Raw genomic sequence first — 23,994 nt, 5'->3', positions numbered from 1 at the left:
AAGTTTATAAATTTGGATTTTTGGCTCTTTAGAGTTTTTGGAACATTCTTTGATATTCAACATCATATTGGAATGAAATTAGAATATTTTAATTTATTTTTAGGGTTTTATACCATTTTTTAATTGTAACAAAGTTTGAAGTTTTATTCTAATTATGGTATTGACATTTCCTATTGTAGCTAAACAACTTACTAGAATCGTAAGAGTCAAGTATATTAGTCCTAGATTTTAGTTGGATCCTAGTTTTTTCAAGATTTTGACCTAATTTATAATTCTAGGCCATGGCATGTTATGCATGAATGGTTTTTATAACGATGCGTGAGTCCGAGAATGACCTGATTTGACAGTTGTCACAAATATCATCATATTTGTTCTTAGATCTTCAAATCCACAAGCATTCTCCAAGTGTTCATGACTTGGAAACATCCTCCCCTCAACAACCACCTCAGGGAATCATTCAAGGTGAATTAATAACCTCTTCTTTTTACGTTTTCATGTAGTTTTATGCGGGAGAATACGAGTTACAACATCAAAACATGCTTAAATTCAAATGACATCTTTCAACAAAAACGTTATGACTCAATCACGAACCGTTTTGACCATATTAAACTCCATAACTATCAAAAATGTTCAATATGAAAATTGTTCCAGTTTATACCTTTAAAATGACTACTTGCACATTTTCATATCATGTTTTTACAAATTATGGTGATTTTTACAAAACTGTCTATCACTATAGCAAAAAATTTGGACCAGTTAGTGAAAATGGTCATTTTGACACAAGTTAGAAATCATTAAAAATCATAATAAAAATTGTAAGTACACTAGATGTATTTTCTGAACTTCAGGAGTTTACGGATTTAAATTTTGACTCACGATGATTTTTCTGTGATTTTTACAAACACAGGGAAAGAAAAGTAAAAAATTATAACTAACAGTTTACAAGTTATTCACACTTTGTAACATGTTGAGCAAAGTGTTTATCTATGATGACTACATATTTTACGTGTGTTTTATGTTAAGTTATATTTAAATAACAGAAAATATTGATTCATTGTAAGGGTTCTTATTCATTACAAACATACAAGATGAACTATAGTAAGTGTAGTTTATGTTTTGTTATATTACCACTATGAAAAGGTTCAATTGTCACTACAAACGGGTTTTTCATTACTACACACATTCATGATAAACTATAATAGGTATAGTTTATGTTACATCAACTCTACAAACTTACTAAGGAGGGTTATACTCCTACTACAAAAAGGTTTTCCAATTACACTACTCGTAAACTTGTTAAATACGGTTGTGAGACACTACTTCATTGTACTCTTAGAGTACTGGTTAAAAATCTTGTAGTTGTAACCAGAGTCTCTTATAGGGAGAGCGTGATACTTGTATATAGTTCTATACTGGGATTGACAACCCACACCTTAGCTGCATGCAACAGCTAGACCGGAAGGTCTGGGGTGACAAATATCATAACATTTTGACGCCTGATGAACATCATCACGGGCTACTATGTCAAATAGTAAGGATATAACAACTCACATATGGAAATAACGATACACATAGTTTACAGGGATCTCTATGTTTAAAAAGGGGTTTATTTTATTAAAACTGCATACAATATTATAAGTATGGTAAAATACTTGTACATTTTGGGTCTTGAGTCGTAAGACTACAACACATTTTATGAGGAAAATATTGGATTTACTTTGAGCATTATTATACTTGTTTTTGTGATACTATACATGAAGTCCTCCACCCCCGGACTTTTCTTCCATCCTTGGTTTGGGGGTGTGAGAGATTAGTGTCAGAGCATTGTTTATAGTGAACTTAGGGAGTGTTTGGCAAAAGTAGTTGTTAGCTGGAAGCGGGTAGCGGTTAGCTGGTAGCGTGTAGTTGGTAGCTGGTAGTGGGAAGCTGTAGCTTTTATTTGTTATATGAATGTTTGGCAAAAGTAACTGGAAGCTTTTGAAATATATAAAATTACATAAAAGGACAACTGATTAAAAATAAATAAATATATAAACATATTTTCAAGGGTAATTATGGAAATTGATTTCAAAAGCTCAGGAGCGTTTTGTTAAACGCTACATGAAGTAGCTTTTAGAATCGAAGAATTTTGTTAAAACTAAAAGCTAAACGCCCGTACTGTCAAACGAAGCTTTTTGTTTAAAGTAGAGCGTTTTATCAAAAGATAAAAGCTAGAAGCCCCCAAACGCTTCCAAAAGCTCCATGCCAAACATGCCCTTAGTATAACAAACCATATAAGATATACAAACTATAAACACAATGTGACTAAGATTCTCTAATTAAACCATTTTCATACAATTATACTTTTAAAAATAAAACATTATTTTTATGAAAAGTATAAGTACATGCATGCATGCCGGTATAGTGTCGCATCTAGGAAAATCACGAAAAGTAAAAATGGATGAGTTGTACACTAACATTATGCCTTGGGATATGTAATCAAGTCTGGGAGGAATATAGCCTGATCAACTATATTCGTCCGACAAGTGACTAGCATATCTCAGGGGATAGTTGTAGTGGGCAACAAGTCTATCAACGTACCAACACTCATACAGGAACTACAATAAGAATAAAACGAAATGTTTAAAATACTATAGGAGTATTTTATGTCACTATAGCACAATATATCTGGATTCATTATGTGCCTCTTAAACCCCTATTCTCACACAGACGTCATGGCAGGATTCCATCTACCCAGAGACCCCTACTTTCCGAACCAGGGAAACAGTGTTTGGATTGAAGAAGAACCAGAAGAAGATCCTAAGGAAGTGTTAGAGGAAGAACCCGAGGAAGACCCCGAAGAGGCCAAAGAGAAAGAACCTGAAGAAGAAGAAATTGACGATGAAGAACTCGAAGAAGTATTGGAGGAAGAAGAAGATGAGGAGGACTCGGAGGAGGAACCGGAGTTCATCAACCCTCCATACATATCCAGGGTTCCCATGAACCGATTTAGTTACAAAAAACTTGAGCCTTATTGGGCAACAAAAATCGAGAGGTGGAGCCGTCAACAGCAACATCGATCACCATTTGGCGATCAACGAGGTTACTATGACCTTAACCACGGGGGACCGGCTGAAAAGGCCCTCCCAATCGAGATCCAGCAAATCATGAACCTTGGGAATCAGAATTGGGAAACTGCCAACCGATTTCCAGAGCTGAGTGTCACCGTGGAGGTTGCCAACGTGCGTACTCAAAACCTGGAAATAGACCACTATCCCAGAGACCGAATTATTGAGGACCTTTCCACTGCATGTGCGGAGGTAAGGGAGTATCGAGAAAGGCACCTGGATCTCGAGGAGAGAGTAGTCATAGCCGAGCGTCGATTAGCATAGCTACAAGGATCCTCGACCTCATCTCAATACCCACAAGGGACTAGTCGCCATGAGTAGTGTCCACACTACTCACAAATCTTTATAAGTTAAGTTTATGAGTATGCGTTGGTGGTACTCTTTTCTATGTGTATGTACAATCCTACGATTATGTGGTTACACTGATCGAAGGAGCTTAATGCCTTCAAAAACTTATCTTTACAATGATGTGATGTTGACTTGCATCAAGGTCAAATTTTTTCTGAACTCTATGTACATAAATCATATCAATGAAATTTGCATGCATATTATATTTCATTGGCGGTGTTATCACTAAATTCATAAACAATACATGTCGTTGCTTATGGTGAGTCTACAGCTACTTGGTAGAGGCAATAAAGTTGTATGCAATTAAGATTCTATCGGTGTAGAAATGGAGGTTCTGCTTTAGGTCATGTTCCTTGTTTGGTTGTGGACTTAGGGCAGACTCATTAGATTCAACAATCTATTCGATCTTAATTGCATATAACAAGCATACACTAAGCAGATGTAGAAGGACCTGGCATGGATCAAGTCACAAGTTTGCACTCTGACACTACTAAATTCATGGGCTCAAAATCATATGAACTCTCCAACATGAATTACTTTTAATTACTTTAAAAGTCGGAACATAACGCAGACAATTTTAGTTCAATAAAAACCGACTATTCACTACTATTAAAGGCTTACCAAAATTTTCAAATTTGTGGCAAAATTATGCCACCGCGGAAAAATCTCAGGCCTTCTCACAACATACCACCCCCTCCGCCACCATCTCCACGGTTTGACCCCATTATGTTCCAAGTTGCTGTAACAGTAGTTGTGGCAACCGCAATGTCACAAATTGGTACAAACAGCGCTAGTGGTTCGGGAAATTGTGCTACTGCCTCCAATCAGGGAGAAAGTCAGGGACGTTCGAAGGAATGTTCCTATCAAGATTTTTTGAACGTCAAATTCAAATCCTTCAACGGAATTGGGGGCGTCATCGCCCTTATGTAGTGGTTTGAGAAGACTAAATAATCTTCGAAATATGTGTCTGTCCTAAAGCAAGTAATGTTAAATTTGCAGCTTGCACCTTCACTGACAGAGCCCTTACTTGGTGGAACGGTCATGTGAAATCTTTAACTCTCCCGGTGGCGAATGCGATGAGCTGGGACGATCTTAAGGTCCTTATGCTAGCGGAATATTTCCCAAGAGGCGAAATTTAGGAATTGGAACAGGAACTTTGGGGCCTTAAAATGACAGACTCTGACATCGCATCCTACACAGCCAGATTCAGCGATCTGGCCATACCATGTCCCGGGTTGGTCACCTCGAAAAGCAAAAAGGTGGAAAAATACATCTGGGGATGAACACCCCATATTCAAGGAAATGTGTTGGCTTCAAAGCCGACTACTTTTGACAGTTCCAAGCAATTGTTCGAGATCAAGTGCTGTTAAAAGTCTCGCCCTAGAAAGGCTTGATACATTTCGGTAAACAATAAAAGTTGAATCCAAGATATATCGGACCATTCGAGATCCTCTCTAGGATTGGTCTGGTAGCATACAAGCTTCAACTACCGCAAGAACTCAAAAATGTACATCCTACCTTCCATGTGTCCAACTTAAAGAAGTGCTTGTATGACGACACTCTTGTTATCCCTCTAGACAAGATTGAAATCAACGAGAGTCTCCACTTCGTGGAAGAACCGGTAGAAATCATGGACCGCAAAATCAAAAGAACAAAACAAAGTCGCATTCCGAATGTGAAGGTCCAATTGAATGCTAAATGAGGACCCGCGTTCAATGGGAACACAAACATCAGTTGAAACCAAAATACCCACATCTTTTCCACAACTCTTGAAGTCCCAATCAAAACGCTAATTTCGGGATCAAATTCCTTCTAACGGGGGATGATGTGAAAATCGTCAATTTTTGGTCAAGTCAAAGTCAAATAAAGTCAACAAGTCAAACCAGTCAACTCAACTAACCCTTGTATATTAGGGTTTACAAAGTTTACTATTGTACAACTCACTATATTAATACAAAGTATCACTTGGAAATTTCACATGCTCAGAAATTTAAACCCTAAACAGGATAAGTGATGTAACAACTTGATAAAACACTATTACATACCCTTTGGGGACGTATAATACTCATAACAAGTTTTAGCGGGGTTTACGAACCTTGTGTTTCGAGGCTAAACACTCACAAGGAACAAACAAAGTCTCTTTTAATCTCTTTCACTCTATCTCTACCTCTCCCAAATCTCTCACAAAATCCCTTTTAACTTTTTATTATCACTCGGAGCCTCCCGACCCTTAACTTAGTCAAAAACCACTCGAAACGAGAAGTTTGTTTGAAAAACAGCAAAGTAGGGCCGAAGCCCCCTTAGGACCGAAACTACCCCATATGACCGAAACTGCCCCTATGGACCGAACCCACCTTCGGTTCGGTTCCAGCCTACTTCCGGTTCCTAACCCACTTCAGTTCGGTCCTACCACTTTCGGTTCATGAGCTTTTGGTTCGGACTCAATCATCCTTTGGTCCTCACCCTCTTGGACAGAACCTTCGGTCCTAACCTATGAACTTCGCAACTTCGCTTTTTTTTCCTGATTTTTTTACCACTTTCGCATTTGAAGCCCATTTTTGATGATTTTGATGGGGGATTTTCACCCAAACTCACATTTTGACATATAAAACCCCTTAAATTCATATTTTAATCATATTTTGGGGAAATCTTTACCATAAATAATATCTTTTGTACAAGACATTATCTAAGGGTTGGTTGACTTTTCCAAGAAGTTATGACACCATACCCACTTTATGACACTATTTACTCCTTACCATATCAAATCAAAGTCCTTTTTATGCATTTTCTAGCACTCCATTTGATTTACTTACACTAAATCCACCTAAAAGATATATATCTCACACACTCCCCAAAAGAATCATTCACCACATTCTCAAAACAAACATTCTCTCTCTTTCCTTATCAATTATTCCTCCCTGGAACCAAGAACTCCAGGAAGTCACAAGTTCTTCCTCTATTGTTGGTAAGTTCTTCATTTCCACTCTTGAATATTCCACACTCCGTCACTCAAATCATGGATTTCTCATACAAATATCGTCATATTTGTTCTTAGATCTTCAAATCCACAAGCATTCCCCATGTGTTCTTGACTTAGAAACCTCCTCTCTTCAACAACCACCTCAAGGAATCACTCAAGGTGAGTTCATACCCCCTTCTTTTTACATTTTCTTGTATTTTTATGGGGGAGATTACAAGTTACAACATCAAAACATGCTTAAATTCAAATGACATCCTTCAACAAAAACGTTATGACTCAATCACGAACTGTTTTGACCATCTTAACCTCCATAACATTCAAAACTGTTCAATATGAAAATAGTTCAGGTTTATACCTTCAAAATGACTAATTGCACATGTTCATAAGATTTTTCTACAATTTATGGTGATTTTTATAAAACTGTCTATCACTATAGCAAAGAATTCGGACCAGTCAGTGAAAATGGTCATTTTGACACTAGTTAGAAATCATTAAAATTCATAATAAAAATTGTAAGTACACTAGACGTACTTTCTGAATTTCAGGAGTTTACGGATTTAAATTTCGACTCACGATGATTTTTCTGTGATTTTTACAAAAAAAGGGACAGAAAAGTAAAAATGTATAACTAACAGTTTACAAGTGATTCACACTTTGTAACGTGTTGAAGAAAGTGTTAATCTATGATGACTACATATTTTACGTGTGTTTTCTGTTAAGTTACATTTAAATAACAGAAAATACTGATTCATTGTAAGGGTTCTTATTCATTACAAACATACAAGATGAACTATAATAAGTGTAGTTTATGTTTTGTTATATTACTAACCACTATGAAAAGGTTCAATTCTCACTACAAACAGGTTTTTCATTACTACACACATTCATGATAAACTATAATAGGTATAGTTTATGTTACATCAACTCTACAAACTTACTAAGGAGGGTTATACTCCTACTACAAAAGGTTTTCCAATTACACTACTCATAAACTTGTTAAATACGGTTGTGAGACACTACTTCATTGTACTCTTAGAGTACTGGTTAAAAATCTTGTAGTTGTAACCAGAGTCTCTTATAGGGAGAGCGTGATACTTGTATATAGTTCTATATTGGGATTGACAACCCACACCTTAGCTGCATGCAACAGCTAGACCGGAAGGTCTGGGGTGACAAATATCATAACATTTTGACGCCTGATGAATGTAGTCACGGGCTACTATGTCAAATAGTAAGGTTATAACAACTCATGTATGGAAATAACGATACACATAGTTTACAGGGATCTCTATGTTTCAAAAAGGGTTTATTTTATTAAAACTGCATACAATATTATAAGTATGGTAAAATACTTATACATTTTGGGTCTTGAGTCTTAAGACTACAACACATTTTATGAGGAAAATATTGGATTTTTCTTGTGTATACCTTACATTTAAAAACAAAGGATTTCTACTCTATATTGAAAAGCTTATGCACTCACCAACGTAATCGTTGACACTCTTTCAAAATTTACTTTGTATTCTTAGGTAATCAATAAAAACAGGTGACTTCTAGCTTTGAGGATGGAATGCTTTGGCGTTAATTAAAACATTTTTTCATTATATTGTAATCGATTTTGAAACATGTACTGTTATAAAACTATGTAACTTTCTTGATTATATTTATAATGGTTGTATTTACTTTAAGCACTATTATACTCGTTATTGTGATACTATACATGAAGTCCTCCACCCTTGGACATATCCACCATCCTTGGTTTGGGGTGTGACACCTACGAATAAGTGCTTGAGAGTTGGCTAGGTGCTTTTGGTCAATATCAGTCAAATTCGGACCAAATCGGTCCAAATTGGACATAATCGGCTAACTCGGACTTCAAATTGGTCCAAAACACTCCAGCCCACACTAAAGAGCTCGTTAGCCCGATGGACCTAACTAGCCCAAACCTCAGCTGATTTTATTTTTAAAGGAGATAAATGCCCCTTTTGTCAGGTATTTATGCCTTCCTTTATTTTCCCACCATCGATGTGGGATATGTGCAATATAATTTTTTTAAACTTCCCTTGCTACAACCAAGAACCACCACCTACTTAGTCTATTATCACCAATTGCCAGCCATCATCACTGGTTCACCTTCACAGCAGAGCAATCAACGCCACCACCTTTACTCAACAACCTCATAAAGCAATGAAATCAAATATCCTTTCTCTTTTGTTCTTTCTTCATCTTTTTCTGGTTCGAAGTTTAGGTTTTTGTCTTGGCTGTAACAGGTAGGGCAGAAGTGGTGGTGATGTTGGTAAGAATGAAGCATGAAAGATGCACACAAGCTGTATGATAAAAATCCTCAAAGAGTTCATTGTTATTCTTGCCTTAAGAACAAGGGTTGTTTGAACCATATTTTTTGCTAGAGTTTATTGAACATGGATGTTGATATGAGAATTGTATTGGGTTATTCATTTAACCAACAATTTCTTACCAGATTGAATCTTGTTGACTGATTATGAACATTCTAACCTGTGACTGTGTTTAACCATCAAGTTTAGATCTTCTTTTGTTTTCAAGTGTAGTATCTCTTATCAATATGAATATTTAATGTTATATTATTAGGATTTATATTATATTTATTAATTTTTTTATATATATTTTTAATATTTAATGGTTCCTGATTAATCACCGTCTAGCCGATTAATTCCTTGACCTCAGTCCACCGTCGAACCTACGTCAAGCGTTACTACAACCTTGATATATATATATATATATATATATATATATATATATATATATATATATATATATATATATATATATATATATATATATATATATATATATATATATATATATGAGAATAATCAAATGAAAACACCAAAAAGGTTGAGAATGCGATAACAGTTTTGGATCAATCAATTTATAAGGTAAATTAATAATTTTATATTTAATTTAAATATTTTCGGTATTTTAAAATATAACAAAAATATATTTAGTTAATTTTATGAGCTTGTTCCTATAATTATTCATTCTCTTACCTCTTTTCTTTCACCTTACCGTATCTCCCATTTATCTTTCTATATACCGAGGGTTTCATAATTAATCACCTCCATCATATGCACACGACCATCAAGATCTGTTGAGCATCTTCATCCCACTCCGCAGCCACCATCGTCCCACACAGCACCAACCAAGAGCGATGGCCGAAGAGTGCCAATCTTCGGCACAGTGTCGTCTACTAACATCAATGTTCACCATCATCATCTGATGTCGCAGCCACAATCGACCCTCTTCGCTGGTCTAAACGATGTCCCTTGCAAGATGATTCAGAGAGAGATGAAGATGGGATTCATTCATCGAAAGGGTCAAAGGTATTGAAAAAAATCACCTTTAGCCATCTAATGTCACCCTCGTCTTTTCTTGTCTTTGATCCAGATGAAATCAAAATGTTGGCTTTCCCTCTTTGCTGGTTATAACAGACAAAAAAAAAGGAAGTTGCAGCCATCTTCCACTTCTTTCGTTCAATATGGGTTTGAGTATTCTTTCAATCAATGTGGGTTTGAGTATGATTTTTTAGTAATAAGCTTGAAGAACCAAATGAAGACTACTCCCCTCTCTGTATGAAAAAATGGTGATGAATAGAGTTTGGCTATGTGTTTCTTTCGTTATTTCATGTAAGACCAAGAAAAAACAAGAATATGGGATTGACTATTTGCATCTTTTAAGGAAATACACAATATAGTCATTGGGTTTCTTTGTCTCTTATAAATATTTTCTTTTTTATAGTAATGTATATCCATCAGATGTATTTATTTATAATTAAATGTGTATTTAAGTGTATTAATATGATTAGAGTTATATTTTGTAAGGTTTGCATTAATGATCAGATTCAAAGGAAAATGATGTACACATAACCTCTTTACTGAAATTCGTTAAAGAGGTCTGATATCATGGAGCATGAACCTGTTTGCGAAATTATATTATGTTCTATCTTTTTCAAGATGTAAATTATATTAGATGTAACTACATTTATTTATGATAAATGTATATTTATTTGTGAATAAGGGTATTCATTTGTGATTGCATACATTCATTTGTAAAAAATGAAAAAAGTTTAGACAAATTTTATTTTAAATTGATGAAAAAAAAATATTGTATTCACGTTTCCTGTGTACTATTAGTGAAGAGAAGTATATATATTCATTTCTGATTGTGAATAAAGGGTTAATCATATGTAACAGAGCACAAACCTATTTAGGGATGTTAAAAAATCTCGTGGGACCCCGAACCCGTGGGGCCCCGATCCCGAATGGGGATTATTTGTTTAAAAAATCGGGGACGGGGGCGGGGGCGGGGGCAATGTCAACCCCCATTTTCGTTTCGGGGGCGGGGGTGGGGTTGGGTAGTCCCGTCCCGAACCCCCAATGGGGACCCCGTTAATATATTATTTATATTAATATATATTAATTAAAAAATATAATAAATAATAACAATGATTTTGAACTACCAAAATTCAATTAAATATCATGTTTTTAAGTTTATAGTATAGCGTTTTTAAGATGTTATAATATTTTTATTTTAAATATATAAACTTATGCTATAAATAATTATTTTTATCCAAAATGGTTTCTTTTAGCTCAAAAAACAATTTATTTTAGCCTAAACTACACATTCGTTCGCCCAAAAAAAAGTCAACCCAAACGGGGGCGGGGGCGGGGGTAATCATGGGATTCGGGGGCGGGGGCGGGGATGGGAGGCTAGAGATTTCGGGGGCGGGGGTGGGGGAACAGGAAAATTTCGGGGGTGGGAGCGGGGGATGCAATCACCGTCCCGTTTGACCCCGTTGACATCCCTAAACCTATTTGCTATTTTACTTTTTAAACAAAAAATTTTATTTGTAAATTCAAGTGAATTTATTTGTGATTGAAGTTGTATTCACTTCTTTTTTAAGATAAAAAAAACATAGGTTATTAATTTTGGGGAAAAGTGAAAAAAAAGTATCTTTCATGTTCTATTAACTAAAAAAATTATTAATTTTTTATGTAACTAAAATCATTATCCCTAGATTTTAGGAGATAATCAATTAATATTACTATGTTGCAATTTAATTGAAATATAAAATTACTAATTTACCTTATAAATTGGTTGGTTTAGAATTGTTCTTGCGTTCTCAACCTTTTAGGTGTTCGCGTTTGATCCTTTCTATATATATATATATATATATATATATATATATATATATATATATATATATATATACACACACACACACACACACACACACACATAAACACACACACACGCACGATTAGGTTAATATGTATTTCTTACATTTATTGTATGCTATAATGCACCAATAGAAATTTAGTACAATTAAATAATTATTTATTTAAATAAAGATAGATATTAAATGATTTCCATAATTGTATGTATATTAAATGATATTCATAATTATAATTCTCCTTTTATGTAAACTAATAAAATTCTTCATTAATGTCAGCGATAACATTCTTTCAGAATGAATTCATATTTAGGTTTTTATGTATCGATTCGTGTTTTGTTTCAGGACATACTCATAAATATAATAAAGTTGCATGGAATATGAAGAACAAGAATGTATTCTGGTATATAATACACTCTCATTCTACTAGAATACAATCTCATTTTACTTGATATGTATTTATTTAAAAATAATATTATTGTTGATATTAATGACGAATTTAATTATTTTCCATAAAGAAAAGAATTATAATTATAGATATCAATTAATATATATATATATATATATATATATATATATATATATATATATATATATATATATATATATATATATGAAAATCATTGAATATCTATCTTTATTAAATTAAATAATAATTTAATTTTTACTAAATTCTTATTGATGTAATGTAGCATACGAAGAAACATTTGAATCTCTCTCTCTCTCTCTCTCTCTCTCTCTATATATATATATATATATATATATATATATATATATATATATATATATATATATATATATATATATATATATATATATATATATATATATATATATACACCTCACCAATTCAGCAAAAACTTCGTGGTTATGTATTTGCCTTTGACTAATTGACCATGAAACATTTTTTTGCGGTGGACCCTTGAGATGTTTGTGAGGCATCATAATTTACATTAGTATTCTAAAGTAGCAGGTTCATACTCGGGCGTTCTCTATCTTCTTCTTCTTAATGACATTTTCATCATTTGTATCAAGTTGTAGAATGAGGACGAGGTTGATCAAAATAGTAATCAAAGTTTTCATTTTTACGCCATGGACTCTCGTTCAATCTTGATCGAATCTTTTTGGGATGCACTAATGTTAATGTTTATGTTCAAATTGACTAGGTGGGAAGTGTAATGGACAAAAAAACTAATTTCAGATATGTTTAACGTGATATCTTTATATAAGACTATAGGAAAGATTATAAATAAATAGTTCATATGGATAGATGGGGAACTCATTGTACAAAGTTACAAATATTTGTTTCTTGAAATACACGATGCGTCAAATGATAACTGAGTCTTAACTTAAGGAAATGGGGTTGGAGAAGAACAAAATTGATAGTTTGAAGCTTTAAGAATTGGAAATTTATAAGTTTTATCTTACTTGGGTTGTTTTTAGTCATGATAATTGTGATTTTCATATTTTCCATTGCAATATTTGTTTGTTTGGTAAAATACATGTAATAGATTTGCCTGTTGATTATCGAAAAATTTAGTACTATCTTTACAATGATTATTGATTATTACAATGACAGTTCAGGGATAATGTTCCACACCTCCACGATACCGATATGTAGTGCAGTAAACGAACTAATTGAACGTTCAATGAATTGTTCGTGAACCGTTCGGTGGAAAGTTCATTTATTTAATAAATGAACGAACATAAACACCAATTTTTGTTCGTTTAATTAAACGAACGAACATGAACAATCTCGTTCGTTCAATTATGTTCGTGAACATTCGTTAATGTTATCCGTTTTACGTTCATTTATGTTCGTTCATATAAGTTCCTTTATGTTCATATATGCTTAACTATATTTGATTACATTACTATATTATATTGTCATTTATGTTCATATATGTTTGTTTATCTATGTTCGTTTGTTTATGTTCATTTAACATGTTCACGAACATAAACGAACGAACATGAACAATGTAATTTGCTAAACAAACGAACATGAACAAGAAAACTCATTCATCTATCCGTTCGTGTTCGTTTATTTGTTCGGCTAACTTAAATGAACGAACATGAACAACACCCCGTTCGTGTTCGTTCGTTTCGTTTACAGCCCTACCGATATGTTTCCTTTGTCACACCATCAATGAACCCAACAATCAATGGCAGATGTGAGAAAAGGTTTTATTGTGTATCATAGTCCGTTTTACAAATACTAAAAAGATGTGATCCTCTTCAAACACAAAGTAGTTCTTCATTGTAAATTTTAATGAATAACTTTTCTTAATACATATACATATGACTTAAGAATCTCCTTAGTACTAGTTCCGGTGGGCATGATTGTGTACCTAAAGCATATATGATGAGCTTTCGACTTTATGAGTGGTGGTGTAAATGTTGTTTATGATTACATGCTTTTATTTATTATCAACAGTTTAAATGTTTTACAAAATGAAAGCATGTGGTGTTTAAGGTACGAAAAACATGTTTTGATGGGCCCTAGAGTTATTATATTCTACAGAATACACATATACCAGCCGCTTTAGGCTCGCGATAAAAGATTAGCTGTAGTCCTTCAATACATTTTTAAAAGGGTATCCTTGAAACAAATTTCTACATATTTGTATATATTATGTTTTCTTAAAGTATAGCATAAGTTCATTCAATAATTGATACAGCTCCTATAAATAAAAAGAAGCATATATATTTACTACAATTTTAGAATTTCACTTATAAAATCTTAAAAGCAAATGATACCAGAATCAAACTTACTATATGTTAGTGATTATGCAAAAAGTATATTTAAAAAAAATAAAATAAAACATAGTGAAGGTCGATTCCAAACCCATCTCAGGCCTGTAAGATGAAAATAGAACACTATTTTTTTTATTTGTAGGTATTTATTCTATAATATTTTTTGGAAACGCTAAATATTATAAAAAGGCTTAGCAAGAAGCTAGTAGAAAAAATAAATAATTACAAAGTAAATAGCCAAAGAGGGTTATGCAACCACAAAATCCAATTGATTTCTAGTTTATGGTAAAAAAATAATAATAATAATAAATAAAAATAAAAAATTAGACTTGCGAAACTTGTTGAAGCCAAACACCGCACCATTATGGTACCTCCAAAGGGCTTCATATCGTCATCATAAAAATAGCTTCCAAGACTGATTCATATTAGACATAGGCCGATTATCACTCCAAAAAATAAGTTTGAGGTCAATCGAAATTGAGGAATAAGCAAGTTCACCCATTGACCTAGTTGGCACCTCAACATCACACGACAAAAACAAACGAGGCGTTTCTTCAATCTCAACATCACAAGAAGTGCATATAAAAGAATCCAAGTCAATACTCGGATTAGTCAAATTACTTCTAGTAGGGATCCGATATTGTAAAACCATCCAAGTCAAAATGATTCTTTTTTTTTCGGACGTAACTATTACATCTTGTCTTTTGCATACTCGGGCCCAACATAAGATCATCAATATGAAATCGAGTATAGCTAATTAAAAAAATCTTTCTCAATATCCAAGTTCAACACCCATTTCTTCGCATGTGGGCCCGGCCCGGCTTTTCGTTGTGGAAGGTTGTATTTTATAATTCGTATATTATTTTATTTGTTGGTATTTTTCGTTATCGGTAGAACATATATCATGTGTCGCTAGGTTATATGTCATGTATCATTAGGTATCTAGAATATGATATAAAGTTTGTAAGATATAATATAAAGTGTGTAACCTTCAATAGTCTAGGGGCTATATTGTAAATATGTTTGTTGTCTTGCAATCATACGATTGCAATTCAATTATCTAACCGGCTCTCTTGAGCCTATAAATAGGGCATTTGCCCGTATGGAATAAACAAGAGTTCTTTGAATGTTTAAGACTTGAATTGATCTCAAAGTTTTTTCTCTGTTGAAATAGTTGTTCTATTTCTGAATAGCCGAGCATTTATCCAAAGTATCCAAAACCATTCATCCATATACCCAACATAATTCATCATCAAGATCATTCTGACGGATCATTCAGGTTTAATCAATCATAATTTTTATTAATTCCGTGTTTGTCGTAATTTTAGTATCAAAGCATGTTCATGTTAAGGAAAAATTTTGGTATGAGAGCATGTTATGGAAAATATTGGTATCAGAGCATGTTTTGATACCAAAACATGGATATTACGACAACACGGAATTAATAAAAATTATGATGAATTATACCTGAATGATGCGTCGGAATGATCTTAATGATGGGTTGTTTTGATTAATTGTATGTATGAGTTGGATAGAGCTCTGATATTCAGAAATAGTCAAACTATTTCAACAGAGGGTTCTGCTATTCAGAAATAGAACAACTATTTTAACAGAGAAAGAACTTTGAGATCAACTCAAGTCTTAGACACTAAAAAAACTTGTGTTGATTCCATACGGACAAATACCCTATTTATAGGTTCAAGAGAGCCGGTTACATAATTGAATTGCAATCGTACATTGCAAGATGACATGCATATTTAAAATATAGCCCCCTAGACCATTGATGGTTACACATTTTATATTACATCTTACAAACTTTACATCATATTCTAGATATCTAATGACACATGACATGTGACCTAGTGACACATGATATGTGTTCTACCGATAATGACAAATACCAACAAATAAGATAATATACAAATTATAAAATACATCCTTCCACAACGAAAGGACGCGTGGATGCAATTATGTCTTCAATAATACTGGAGGGATGCATCATTGCGATACCAAAAAATTTCTTAACATGAACATGATTTGATACCAAAAGTTTTCTTAACATGAACATGTGATACCAAGAATGACGCACGTACGCAATGACGCATCCTTCCATTATTATTGAAGACATTATTACATCAACGCGTTCTTTCGTTGTGGAATGATGTATTTTATAATTTGTATATTATCTTATTTGTTGGTATTTGTCGTTCTCACCAGGTTACATGTCATGTGTCATTAAGTATCTAGAATATGACGTAAAGATTATAAGATGTAATATAATGTGTCTAACCCTCAATAATCTAGGAGCTATATTGTAAATATGTTTGTCGTTTTGCAATCATATGATTGCAATTCACTTATGTAATCGACTTTCTTGAGCCTATAAATGAGCCTTTGCCCATATGAAAAAGCATACAGTAGTATAAAAACATCATCCGACGTATACATTGAAAAAACATACAGTGGTATGAAAATACCACCAAAAGCATACAATAATAAAGTATACAGCGATATGAATATATCACCAAAAACATACATTGATATGAAAATTCTCATATCATCATTTGAAATATTAAAAGCAAACAAATATGCATATTCAGGTACCAAAGAGGCGCAAATATTCAAACAACAGACATATTGACATGGAAGCAATCATAAAGCAAATACAACATCAACTCAAACAGAAGCATAAGCAAAAAATATCATTAATTAGACAACTTGAAGTAGTCAAACGTGAAGAATAACAACTACAACAAACATTACAGATTTTATCATCTTATTCAGCACCTAAAGAAGAAGCAGCTATCAACTCAACAACAAAGCAACCAAAAGAAGAAATTCAAGAAATATCATCCGATGATAGTCCACTGCACACAAAAAAACAACCTATTACACCCAGTCCAGAAGAATATCCACCACTTCAAGCCGAACATAAAAACATAAAGAAATGGTATGTGATTTTCAACGGCGAAAACAAAGGAATCTATGACGATTGGGGAATTGCCAATTCATATATTCTTGTAAAAAATGTCATTCACAAAAGTTACAAAACAAAAAGTGAAGCAGAAGCTGCATACAACGAAGCATACAAAGCAGTTATAAAAGATAATGTCGAATGTTCAAAAACAGTTCTCCTTACACCACAAAAACCCATATCCAACTTTACTCCACAAAAACCGGTATCCATCCCTAAATCTCTTAACCAATTAAATGCCAAAATTACCTTTGAAGCCATTCTATCAACCAAAGAAAAAGAAGCTATGAAAAAACCAACTCCCTAAAATTTTGCTAAATTATGAGATAGCCTAATTTCATACACCGAAGTTCATTTTTGATAGGCTTTTACCCGGTAGCCAGGCGCCCAAGCCCCAAAGCAATCTTCCTAGCCGATTTATAAGATCATATGACTTTATGGGATTATTTTATTAATGGATTTATCGACACCATGTATCTACAAGGCACCAATAAATCGGCTATGAACTATATAGCTTCCGGCCCATTATTTACCAATCGACAACGGTTCCAACTCTAACTTTGCTCTTCCTTTCAATCGATAACCAGATAATCTTTATTTGTATTTAGGAAATAAATTTTTAAGAATCTTTCTATATCGTCCCAATGCAAATATCATTCAAAACATTATATTAGAACCATCACCAACACGTATTTTCAAAGTAAACAACAAAATGATACATTTATCATACAGATAAAACTCCAACCAACAATCTCTTACCACATTTAATCTTTAAATAAGACGATCACATTCGACCTAAAGCTAACACCCGACCCATGCAAAGCTTTTATCACTTTTAGTCCCTTAACTTTATCACAAGATGTGAAAGAGTAAGATACAAGAGCGATTTAGAGTTTTCTCTAATCAAGAAGATAAGTTAAAAGAAAAACCTAATCAACGTTACATATTTATACTCCAAAAAGTCCGCATCTAGTTCTAAGAGAATGCAATCAGCCATCCGGCTCCCTCGTACACCTTTCATCCAACTTTACCCATTCACGTTCCATAATTTCCACTTTAGTCTCTTCACTTTAGCATAGTATTCAAAGTTACACCAAACTCAACAGGTTACTAATCATAGCTATGTAGTTATAATTTATTTTATATACACTTGTAACCTATTGGTTTTCTACTACTAGGTAAATCAGTAATTTTCCAAGTACCATTTTTATTAAACGCTTCAATTTCATCATTCATTGGGCTTATCCGATTTTCATCATTTTTAGCATCATCAAAAGCATGGTTCAACAAATTTATTCAAATTTGAAGTAAAACAAAACATTTCATGTTTTAAAGATGCATATCCAACAACTTTTTCAATCCCAAACTTGTGTTTTCCCATAATTATGTAATCACTCGGTTTGGCTAATAGTTTTCTCTTACGAATAAACCTCCTAGGGCCTCTATAATGGGACATACTAATAATATCACAACTCAAAGGAAATATATTTTCTATGTATTGGATTCCCTTGGTTACTTAAGAATTTATACGATCATGTCCTTCCATCACCTTAGGGACAACGGTCGTCCACAACATAGCTTCTTCTGATCACCATGGGTGATACTCTTTTTTCTGAATGTTGTGTCTTAATGAGATGTTTTATCTTGAGTCAATATCATTCATTTTGATAATTTTCAATATTAATATCTTCCTTTATTCTTGTGGTTCGCTCAAACTGAGACTACCGTGATTATCAATTAATTAGAACTTTAACAGAAGTAAAATTGACACTCACAAATAGTTATTATTTTGCAATTCCCTTGAATTTCAATTTCGGTATCAGTTGCATGTAGAAAAAGAGGGTATCACGAAAGTCTAGATTATCACAAAGTCATTAGTTGTAGCAGTTGACCTTGCGATTGACACTTTGTGGTCGATTTTTTATTAAAATAAATAAATAAATAAGAAAAAGAAATTTTGTTCGTGTCAAAATATATAACCTCAATAGGACATTATTATGAATAAATTCGTAAATTATGGTAATAAACATTTATTACCTAATGTTTATAAAATATTCTCCTTTTAGTCTTTTACATAGTTTTCAAGTCTCTTTAAGACACGTATCAAAAGATATGACTTTTGCTTTATTTATCGGCATTACTTATACCTTATATTGGAAGATGAATCATTCCCATCGACTCATTTCAACTTTTAAATACTTGTTAAAAGCTTTTTGCGATAGTGCTCCCTCCGATAAAGTGATCCTTCATCGTCTACTAAAGCGATAACATATTAGTTGTACAGACACCCACCAAGAACCTTTTTGGCTTTTCCATCAATTATTAGACACGAAACAATAAGAAATACAACCACATCTACATATAAGTATTCTCTACATTTACACTGCGTTTGTTACACGAGACAACCAAACTTTATAAATAAATTATAATGCTATTTTAAACGAGGATAACAGACATTTAAAAAAAAATTGTCTCATTGATATCAATATATCAGTTGTTTTCAATCAAATACAGTATGTGGTATATGGTATGGCCAACATGATCTGTCATCTTGAGCAACAAACGAGTTCTTAGCGACTCATCTTAGATCATAAATTCGTAATAAACAACTCCTTATATTTCCATAGTATCTATGTTGCTTTCGACAAGTTTAATAATTTGATCGAACAATTAACATCGTATTAAATACCGGTACCCACTAATAACAAATAAGATTCCTTTCCAGAGACTTTTAACAAATAGCAACAGCAAACTCACTGATTACGAGTCAAATCATTTCTCGTAGGCCCCATGACTTCAAATCCTAGATAGCAACAACGTACCCATGCATACCCCATATATATATTACTAGCCAACACCACTTCAATTCCATCATTCCCCACTTACCCTCATAAATCATACCAAATGAACCCCAGGGTGATCCTACTGATGGTGGTGACGGTGGTGGTTTGCCACCGCTACACGGCGGCAAACACCAACCAGGAACGGAAAACGTACATCGTTCACATGGACAAAGTGGTGATGCCGCCGGAATATTCCGACCACCGGAACTGGTACGCAACATCTATGGAATCGGTTTCCGAGTCGCCGGAAATGTTGTATACGTATGAAAATGTCATCCATGGGTTCTCCACCCGGCTCACGGTTGAACAAGCGAAACTACTCGAGAAAAAACACGGTGTTTTATCGGTTAAAGAAGAGGTTATGTATAAGCTTCACACCACCCGGTCGCCGGAGTTTCTTGGTCTTGCAGGGAGAGAGACGATGTTCTCCGGGCTGGGTTCCGGCGGTGATGTGGTGATTGGGGTGGTGGACACCGGCGTCTGGCCTGGAAGTAAAAGCTTAGACGACACTGGGTTCGGCCCGATTCCGGCGTGGTGGAAAGGCGAGTGTAAGAATGGTACGAGCTTTGGTGTATCGAACTGTAATAAGAAACTGATTGGGGCAACGTTCTTTTCGAGAGCATATGAAGCCACATACGGGCCGATTGATGAAACAATAGAATCGCGATCTGCCATAGATGATGATGGACACGGGACCCACACCGCGACTACAGCCGCTGGATCGACGGTGACCGGAGCTAGTCTTTTTGGGTTCGCGAAAGGGACGGCTCGTGGGATGGCTCCGAATGCCAGACTGGCGGTTTATAAAGCGTGTTGGCTCGGTGGTTGTTTCGGGAGCGATATATTGGCGGCAATAGAAAAGGCGATTGCGGATCGTGTCCATGTTTTATCACTTTCGATCGGCGGCTCGCTTGCTGATTACACCAATGACGTGGTGGCTTATGGCGCGTTCAAGACGGTTTCCCGTGGGATATTTGTAGCATGTTCCGCCGGAAATAGTGGGCCCGGTCCGTTTGGATTATCGAATGTCGCGCCATGGATAGCGACGGTTGGTGCCGGAACTCTCGACCGTGAATTTCCGGCGTTTGTTGTTCTCGGAAACGGGAAAAAATTCCGGGGAGTGTCGCTTTATAGTGGTAAACCGTTACCTGAATCCATGGTTCCGATCGTTTACGCTGGAAATATCAGTAACACCACCGGAAACTTATGTCTCCCGGGTACATTGCCACGGGGGAAAGCCGCCGGAAAAATTGTGATGTGTGAACGTGGCGGGAATTCGCGGGTGCAAAAGGGGATGGTGGTGAAGGCAGCCGGTGGTGTCGGAATGATTCTGGCGAACTCCGATACATTCGGGGAGGACCTGGTGGCTGACGCCCACTTGATCCCAACCGCCGCCATCGGTTACCGAGGTGGTGAGGCGATAAAAAGCTATATACTCTCGACTCATAATCCAACGGCTACAATTGCATCGGGGGTAACCGAATTACACATCCAACCATCACCGGTAGTCGCAGCTTTCAGTTCCCGGGGCCCAAACCCGCTCACCCCTGAAATCCTAAAACCAGATTTCATCGCACCAGGGGTGAATATTCTAGCCGGTTGGACCGGTAAAACCGGTCCAACCGGCTTAACAGAAGACACGCGACGTGTCGAATACAACATCGTGTCCGGGACATCGATGTCGTGTCCCCACGTAAGCGGGTTAGCCGCTTTACTGAAAGCGGCTCACCCTGCATGGACACCAGCAGAAATAAAATCAGCGCTTATGACCACAGCTTACAGCGCATACAAAAACGGTGAAGGGCTGAAGGATATTGCAACCGGAAACCCATCGACCCCGTTTGACCATGGTTCGGGCCATGTAGACCCGGTTCGAGCCATGGACCCTGGTCTGGTCTATGACGCCTCACCTAACGACTATTTGGGCTTTCTTTGTGCTTTGAATTATAGTTCAAATGCCATTAAAATGTTTGGAGGTGGAAGTTTCACATGTAGAAAGAAATTCAGGGTGGAAGATCTTAACTACCCGTCTTTTGCGGTTCCTTTGCTGACGGATTCCGGCGAAGGTGGTGGTGTCGGGGGTGGTCCGACCACCGTTAAGTACACCAGGACTCTGAAAAACGTGGGGACTCCGGCGACTTATAAGGTTTCCGTATGGTCAAAGGTGGCGGCAGTCAAGATTACGGTTGACCCAGAAGAGCTAATTTTCACGAAGCAAGGTGAGAAAAAGGTGTATACTGTTACATTTACAGCTAGTTCCATGCAATCGGGGTCTACTGGATTTGGTCATCTAAAGTGGTCCGGAGGAAAATATGTTGTGAGTAGTCCTATAGCTTTCAGTTGGGTATGATTACTGTAAAGAAATATAAGAATGTTGTTATTTTGGATAAGAAAATGATAGGTACATTGGTTATGTTTAAAGAAAAAAAAAACAAATTACATTTTACAACATTGTAAGGAAGACGTATAAAGTTGCTCACTATCATTCATTGCATATATTTGTAACGTTTTCTTTATACAAAAGTAAAAAGGGATCAAGATTCAAGAGGGTGAGCTATTTACTTTTTTTTTTTATATATTTTATTCCGTTTCCCTAAAGTTTCTCGACACATCATTTATCCGGTACTTACTAGAAATCAACAAATATAGACACACAAACACATCCAGATAGAAATTAGAGGAAAAAGATGATAAAAAAGACACATTTAAGTTCATCTGATTTATGCACATGGATGGGGTTGGTGAAATTAGGTTAATAAGGTGGGGTTTAATATGGTCAATGTCCTTTTTTTCTTATCTTTATTAGTAACATTAAATTGTGAGTGCTTTGTTATTATGGGTAAACAAATGTATGTATTTTGTTATGTTTTACAAGTTTTAAGTTTCATATTTTTTTATAGAGAAAATTTTGTAAGCACGTTGCTATTTTGGGTAGATAAGCATATGCAGTTACCCAACACTTAATTTATGAGTGAACGCATACATATAATACCATAACCCTTATAAAAGCATCTCCAATCATCAACCTTGTGCATATTTTTTTTGCTTTGACACATCATCTTCTCACTAGTTTTATCAAGAAAAATGATATTAATTAAAACTTTCTCCAATCATTGATCACTTTTAAAAGTTTTTTTTTAAATTAAATAATTTACCCCCATCCTTGTGGAATATTTTATGATACACAAAATTAAAATAAATACTATTAAATCCGGAGTTCATATTTCGCTTTTATCTTGTGACAGTACATTACGTATATAATCATAAAAACAAAAAACCATAAAAATATTATGTAACCGTTACGAATTTAATATTCAATATTGGAGATCAAAGTGAAAAAACAGATTAATCAAAAATAATAAAGCTTTGAATAAGAGGAGTAAAATAGAATATTAATGAACAAAAAGGACTACTTGTACAAAACAGGAAACTTTATTTTATTTTTGCCGACATGTTCTTGAATTTAATTATTAAAACATATGAAAAATGAAGATCATGATCAGAATGAAAAAGATGAGTAAATGAAGACAAGTAATCAACTATAATAAATATTTTTAAGAGAACCTATTTGATAATTAAAAAAAAAAAAAATTACACTTCAACTGTAAAAACTAAATGAAAAATGAATTAAAAACATCGACTTATTAAAATCCATTTTCTCATATTTAAAGCCATGAATGTTTGTTTTTCAAACTATATATATACACCTAAATGTAAGCTTTGAAAGTACAATAAACAATCTGAGTAGAAGTGTTCCATGTGATGATGTGAATGCCACA

At 34.6% G+C, this 23,994-nt stretch overlaps 1 pseudogene; it reads left to right on the top strand.

Annotated features, from left to right (window-relative positions):
• Window positions 1-20,231: 20,231 nt before the first annotated feature.
• Window positions 20,232-22,760, top strand: LOC145043384 (subtilisin-like protease SBT1.7 pseudogene; annotated as a pseudogene).
• Window positions 22,761-23,994: the final 1,234 nt, after the last annotated feature.

The sequence above is a fragment of the Lactuca saligna genome, chromosome 4 (genome assembly GCF_052625555.1).
Source record: "Lactuca saligna cultivar CGN05327 chromosome 4, ASM5262555v1, whole genome shotgun sequence".
NCBI lineage: Eukaryota > Viridiplantae > Streptophyta > Magnoliopsida > Asterales > Asteraceae > Lactuca > Lactuca saligna.
Note: the sequence above shows the minus strand (reverse complement) of the source record. Positions and strands in the feature narration are given on the sequence as shown.